This window comes from Meriones unguiculatus, chromosome 6 (assembly GCF_030254825.1).
Source record: "Meriones unguiculatus strain TT.TT164.6M chromosome 6, Bangor_MerUng_6.1, whole genome shotgun sequence".
NCBI classification, from domain to species: domain Eukaryota; kingdom Metazoa; phylum Chordata; class Mammalia; order Rodentia; family Muridae; genus Meriones; species Meriones unguiculatus.
In genome coordinates, this window is record NC_083354.1 from 87,876,986 (window position 1) to 87,883,631 (window position 6,646).

General features: G+C 46.6%; 1 long non-coding RNA gene across 1 annotated transcript in view; it reads right to left on the minus strand.

Annotated features, from left to right (window-relative positions):
* Positions 1-770, minus strand: part of LOC132654722 (uncharacterized) — a 91,702-nt gene extending 90,932 nt beyond the window's left edge. The window contains exon 1 of the long non-coding RNA XR_009592415.1: positions 662-770. This is a non-coding gene — a long non-coding RNA (uncharacterized LOC132654722). The remainder of the gene's footprint in view (positions 1-661) is intronic.
* Between the last annotated feature and the right edge of the window lie 5,876 nt (positions 771-6,646).

The following is a 6,646-nucleotide window of genomic DNA, read 5'->3' on the forward strand; positions in this document are numbered from 1 at the left end:
AGATGCAGCATGCAGAAACTTGGAAGGCAGTTTTCTGGGTCAGGGGATTATACTTGGGGACAGTGGTTAGGTGGTCCTAGAACTTATAAATAGGATAACCCTCTGGCATTCCTTTTAAAGGCAGTACAGAAGAGATCCTGTCTAAGGGAATACACAACCTACTGTGCAAGGCAGTCAAAAAATTACAAGGAAGTCAATGGTCAAAGGCAGGTGGATGGTCTCCTGGGATAGGTGCTCGGGGAACTGGGGCTCTGGAGCCCTGGCCTGGGGACTCAACTCAGCTGCCCTCAGCTTCCACTGCCACAGTCTTGATATGGGCCACCCTACATTTGGAGGATCACCAAGCTTTCTGGGGAGAGGGGGAGTCTCCCTGCTTCTGTCTTCGTGCACAGGCTCAGTCGCCATAGCTCCAGCCACTTTAAAGCAAATCCTAATCCTTCCCATTGAACTCTTTGCTGCTCCCTATCTTATTAAGAGGAAATGTGTAGCATCTCCTGACAGCTATGACCCTCTCTGCTCTTTTGTCACTCACCTCTAGGCTAATCACCCACTGAACCCTGTAAGACCCCCATTCCATGCCATCCTCCAAAAATGGTAGGAGGCAGAACTGGGATTCGAACTCTACAGCTCACAAAGCAGTCTAAATCACTTGTCTACTCACCTAAGAGCTCCTAGGTGATCCTATGCGACATGACGTGTCAATGTCTTGAAGATGATCTTCCCTGCCCTGGTCTTGTATTTCCCCCCAAGATCCTAGCTGTACATGAGCCATGAGCCAGTAAATGCAGACACGGGCAGCCTTAATCACAGAAAGCCCAATTGACTCCCCAGGTTGGTGAATGATACTAAATGGCACTTTAGGAAACAAATGGAATGGAGACATTTGAGGCCGGGGCACCAGCAGAGCCAGCATACACAGTCGCCTTCCTGTGAGGGCCACGGCTCACAAAGACAGGGCTCTGTTCCGCTTTCAGGAGGATGGGGGCCGGCTGGCCACAGAGCGAGCAGCCACAGACATGCTTTGTTCCAGAGGACACTGTCTCTGTGCACCAGCCTGCCGCTGCAGATTTGTGACCCTGCAGAGTGACAAAGCCCCCACACATCACAACCTTTCAAGCCATTCGGGAATGGCTGTTGGGTTTGGACCGCCAAATCCTCCATCTGCTGAGTTGCTGCTGTGTAGAGCTTAGGGAAGGCTTTTGGACTCAGGAGGAAGGGCAGCCTCTCAGAAGGGGCTCCAGGGAAGCTCAGTGTCCTCAGAGGTTCTGGAGTGGAAACCCCTAACCACCATGAAAAACAGTCACTTGCCACACTGCTTGTTTTACCTAATACAAAAACGTCCAGTGGAAGACTTCAGGCCAATGAGCTCTCTGCTGTACACAAGCCTTTTGGGAAACCGTTATTTTATCAAGGATATTTACCCCAGTGGACCAGACATTTAAGTAAATTGGTTTCAAAAGCTTATGAAGGCACCTGTCTACACAGCAGAGATATCCTGGACATGGGCCAATGAGGTGTTTCATTCATTCAATATAACTAATTGACTGCCTGTCGTGTTACAGGCCCTGTCCCAGGCATTGTGAACGCAGCAGTGAGCAAAACTCAACCAGACTGCACATCCTAGCATACGGAGATAAACTCGTTATAGAAGAATCATTTAGAAATGAAATAAAGGGTAATATTTAGAAGAGGGCAAGTGTTACGGGGGAAACGTGAAGTCAGAAGAGACAGGATAAGTAGGGAGGGATGGATTCATTGTGAGCTGGTCAGGACAGGACTTACAACTTGAAGGATTTGAGAGAGAGTCACGTGGATAACCAGAGAGTGTATACACCAGAAGCAAAGGCCTTGGGACAGGAGCACACCTATCATGTTATTTTCTAGGGATGCCTATTAATAAGCCCCTAGCTTCCTTGGTCACCAAATTGTTGAAGAGGACAGTCCTGTAGCTAAAGCTTGGATGTGACAGCAGGAGGGAGAATCATGCCCATAGCAGAGACTCCACATATAGGTGATAGGAGAAAGAAGTATTGTCCCCAGATTCACAGGTAACTGGTAAATACTATCACAAAAGCGAAGAAGGGGCCAGACACTGAGAGAGCATCATGAAAGGATTCACAGGACAGGAGCTCAGAGGGCTATTGATCAGAAAGATAAACAGATACATAAAACAAAAGGCCATGGCCTGGTCACACTTGTTTCTACAGTCTCCGGTCCAGTTACTCCAAACGTGTTTGTCTCAACAAGGGGTAACACAGAGAACAGATTATTTTCTAGTCCTAATGGCCGGAGCTCCACCAACCTCTCTGACACCCCTCTTAAATCTTGCTAGTCCCTCTGTAAATTTCAAATTTTATCTCCAGCTATTTCTGAAATACCAATCAGAGTCAATCATTCAAACACAAAAGATTCAACAGAGTATACGATGAACAGTATCTCCCCCCCGACCCCACCCTTTGCCCAAGTGCTCAGCCCCAGAAGAAAATAAGATTACCTTTTACCAACTGGGGGACATTTATGTGATAATCTATATGTATATAAGCATGTTTTATTTGCTGGAATAGAACGTGAGACACATTTCTGTCTCATATCATTTAATTTTCTTGGGAAATTTTATACTGGCATATAGGTTCCTTTTTATTTATCTGAGAGAGGGTTTCGCCACACAGGTCCAGCTGGCCTCGTGCTGTGAAGATGAGGCTACCTTAGAAATTAGGAATCAACCCCCCCCCACACACACACATACACATACACAGCCTCTGCCTCTTGAATGCTGGGATTATAGACATGCTGTACCATCATCCTCTTTTTAAAAATGACTGACACATAGATTTCGGTACTTTAGATACTGTGGGAGTACATTGAGGGACCATGTCAACATCAGGATCTAAAAAAGGCCAAACTTCCTGTGGATTCTAAACTAACAGCCATTAATATTTCAAGAAGCCCAGGTCTTACTTACCTAAAAGTTTTGTGATTTATCTAACATATATGCAGAGTTAAGGCCGCATAGTCTTAGACTGCATGTTAGCACCTAGCCACTCCAGCTGGCTTGGAAGAGAATTCCCAGGTGGGCCCGGTGACAGAAAAAAATGATTTAAAATACTTTGATAACAAGCTTCACAGAGGCAATATTAGTTTTAGGTTGAATCTGCTTTGCTAAATCCTAAACTGCATCTCTCTCTCTCTCTCTCTCTTTCTCTCTCTCTGTGTGTGTGTGTGTGTGTGTCTTTACTTTTAAGTTTTTTGTTCCCAAAGGAATTATTTTAACGAAAAAAAACTTTCTAAAACAGTTGGATTGAACAAAAGTAGAGCGAACAAACTGTCTGATCTTACCTGATCTACACAAACACTGAATGTAAATACAGGTAGCCTCCAAAATGACTCCCAGGCATCAAGAACTCAGCAGCTCCGCTTCCCAGAGAGAAGGCACTAACCATCTAAATGACTGCACGGTGACATGGTCAGAGCCAGGTCCTGACACTGAGTGGCAGTTCCTTTGGGTCTCAAGTTCATATTATAAGATGTAGAAAAGTAACTCAATGGGACCATTATTAATTTGGCAAATCAAAACAGAATTCCGAGCTGCCTTCCCCTCTTCCTTCTTGCCTCGAGCTATGGCACAACCTCCTAAATACACTGGCACTCAGCTCTTAGAAAGCCAGGGGATCTGTGTCAAAAGGTAAAGTGTGGGCTGCAACCCCTTCCATCAGTTCAGTGGGTCTGAGGATAGTAGGAATCAGGTTTACAGGATCCAGGGTGCTGTACTGGGCTCTGGAGAGTGTGGAGCTTGGAGGGGGGTTTGGTCTAGTGCCTGGCTATGGGAGGCAGAAGAAAGGCAGGACTGAGCAGGAACGTCATGCCTGCCTGTGAACCCGAGGTGGATGGATTTCTTCATTTCCTATGGCACCATTGCCACCGTGTTCTCATTTTCCAAATCTTTCACGTCAACTTGTTCCCTATATAATTAGGGACTTTGTTTTAACCCCTCTTGTCATTCTCGTGCTCAAGGCTCACTTGTCATTTAACTGTTGCCTTATCTTTATCAAGGGGTCAGTATATCCTGTTAAAAATGCGAACACTAGCTCAAAGAGGTCCAGGGACACATAACCATTAGACATTGCAACACATAGTTGTCATCTATGAAGCTCAAAATCAAAGATTTTCCAAGTGAGTTGCAAAAATACCTCAGTGTCCTGAGCAAATTTATGCTTTTGTTCTGAGACACATCATAGCTCTCCTGGGCACATGAGGCCTACAGGTTGAAGCTTAGACACACTTCCTAGCTCAAGGTCATGTGGTATGTATCACCTAATTCTGGAATCAATTATCACTGCCAGTATCTGTTTGGAGAAAGAAACTGCAAAATGACTAAGGACTTTTCATGAACCAAAAGGCCCCCAATGCCATAAACTCTAAGGAGGCCTACTGTGCAACTCAAGGCAAGGATGGGTTAGCCAACTGCATGAGGTCATATGGGGTAGGAGGAACCTAGGACTTCTGGCCCCAAAGTGTCATTCTCCTAATGTGCTGGCTCAGCTTGCCAAGCAGCCTGCCAACCCAGCAAGTCTGAAGGCCTGAGAGTCATTTCCTGGGGTGAATGAACATGTGAAGTACAGGGAAAATATGACTTCAACCTCAGAGACCATTTCCCTGTGGACTAGCAAGTCACCAAGCAATAGAACCTCTTGAGTGTTTCAAGCCGCTTGAAAGTAACTTCTCACGGTCAGTCTTGCCCTTGATACACAACTCTAATACTTTACAGCAGGATGGACTGTCCTTCAGCATAGGCAGCCACTATCACCATGTTTAGGAGCTCTAGGTCTACCACAAAAATGATGGCACAGGGACATCAAGGGGTCAGTGGCTACTTAGAACTTGTGACCTCCAGGAAGGCTGTGGCTACAAACCACAGCCTAACTTCCCTCCACCTCAGTGGCCTGGGATAGGGCCAAAAGGCCTGGCTTCCACTGTGGGGTTTTTCCTGGGTTCCTGTCCACAGAGCACTGGCACAGCAGCATCCTTCCATGCTCTTCTCAGTCACCAGAACTTAACACTTGAGAGTGCTTGGTTGCTCCCACCTATGTGACCAGACAGTATTGGTCACAGTTAACTCACACTCTGACCCCCTGGGATCAAACATCTCACCCACACTCAGCCAAGGCCATTGTTACGGCACATGTTATTCGTATGAGGCGGGAGCTAGGTGGCATCAGTAAGCTCTGGCAGGCTTCCCTGTCTGTCAAGACTTCAGTCAGTCAGTCAGTCCTTTCCATTAAGACAAAGCTGCTGTATACACACTCATCCTCCTTAGCAACAAAGGAACAAAGCAGACTCTACATGTTTCTTCTGCACCTTTAAGAGATGGCCAGAGAATGTTAAAAAGCAGAGTGTCAACCAATGAAACCAGTTAAAACAGGCTTCAACCAGATCCCGGTATGACTCTCCGCAGTTGCATAAACAAGAATGGATGCACTCCTCCTCAGAGGCTTGCTGTATGGACCATCAGATGCAGCTCATGGGGAGAGGGTCCAACCATTTCCAGTCTTTCCTTACAGGCCCTTTAAGGCAGGCCAGAGGGTCTGAGGTGGAGAGGGAAGGCAGGTTTGCAATGAAGCCCCAAACGGAGCAAGTGTGATCCCATGGGACTCCAGCCTGTTGTAGGATCCACCAGGACCTGTCTGTGCATGCTGGTCTGGACGTAGGCCAGTTTGAGTTGTCCCTCTCTGGTGCCCAGTACAGTTTGTAAGGATTTTTACTTCAACATCTACTGTGTGTTCAGGGTTGGATCCAAAGTCAACTATCATGTCAAAGACCTTTTACTGACCTAACTACTCTGTGAGAGACCACTTGAATAGCACACAGCTCGATGATAATCCCATTAGAGTTCCACAGATGATAAGAGTGGCAAGTACAGCTGAAAGCAGAGCGCATACGCTTGTTTCCCTGTGTCTCCTGTAAGGGAATCCTTCCTCGATGAAGAAAGCACATCCTACTGAAGTTGAGAATGAAGCAACGTGTGTTTATTTTTTGAAAGATGGATGCGTGTAATCCGCACTACTCATAACATTCTGAAGGAAGTAAACAATGATCAACATTTCTCATCTGAAAAAGAAATACCCGTTTGACTTACCCTGATAACCAAAGACAAAGCTGAAATGGGAAAAGAGGATAATAACCACAGCCTTCAAGGCTGAGACAGAGTATCTGATTCTGAGACGGGGTGGGCGGGGGATGGGATGCCTCCAGTGAGGAAGTCAGGAGAGACGGACATGCAAGCTTTACCTATAAACGTTACGTATTTTATTTGACAAGCTGAGACCTTTTTCAAGTCTTTAGTTATGAGAACAGCAGCAAAGTGTAAGACAATTAAAAAGCAGCATCTGAGAGTCCGCTGTATGGTTGGGAATCGATGCAGGACGGCGGCGAGAGCACCGGCGAAGCTGGGGGACTCTAATCCCTACGCTGCGCTAGCCAACACGCTTGGATTTATGCTTTGCTTTCAAGTGTGACTGCCTATTTCCCCCATTCCGGGTGTCCACTGCCTGCAACTATGCGTGGCCGTACAAGCGGTCTTGCTGCACCGTGGCGACAGCCCCTAACAACTCAGTCTGCACTGCAAATGGAACAGTAAGACCCGGCTCGA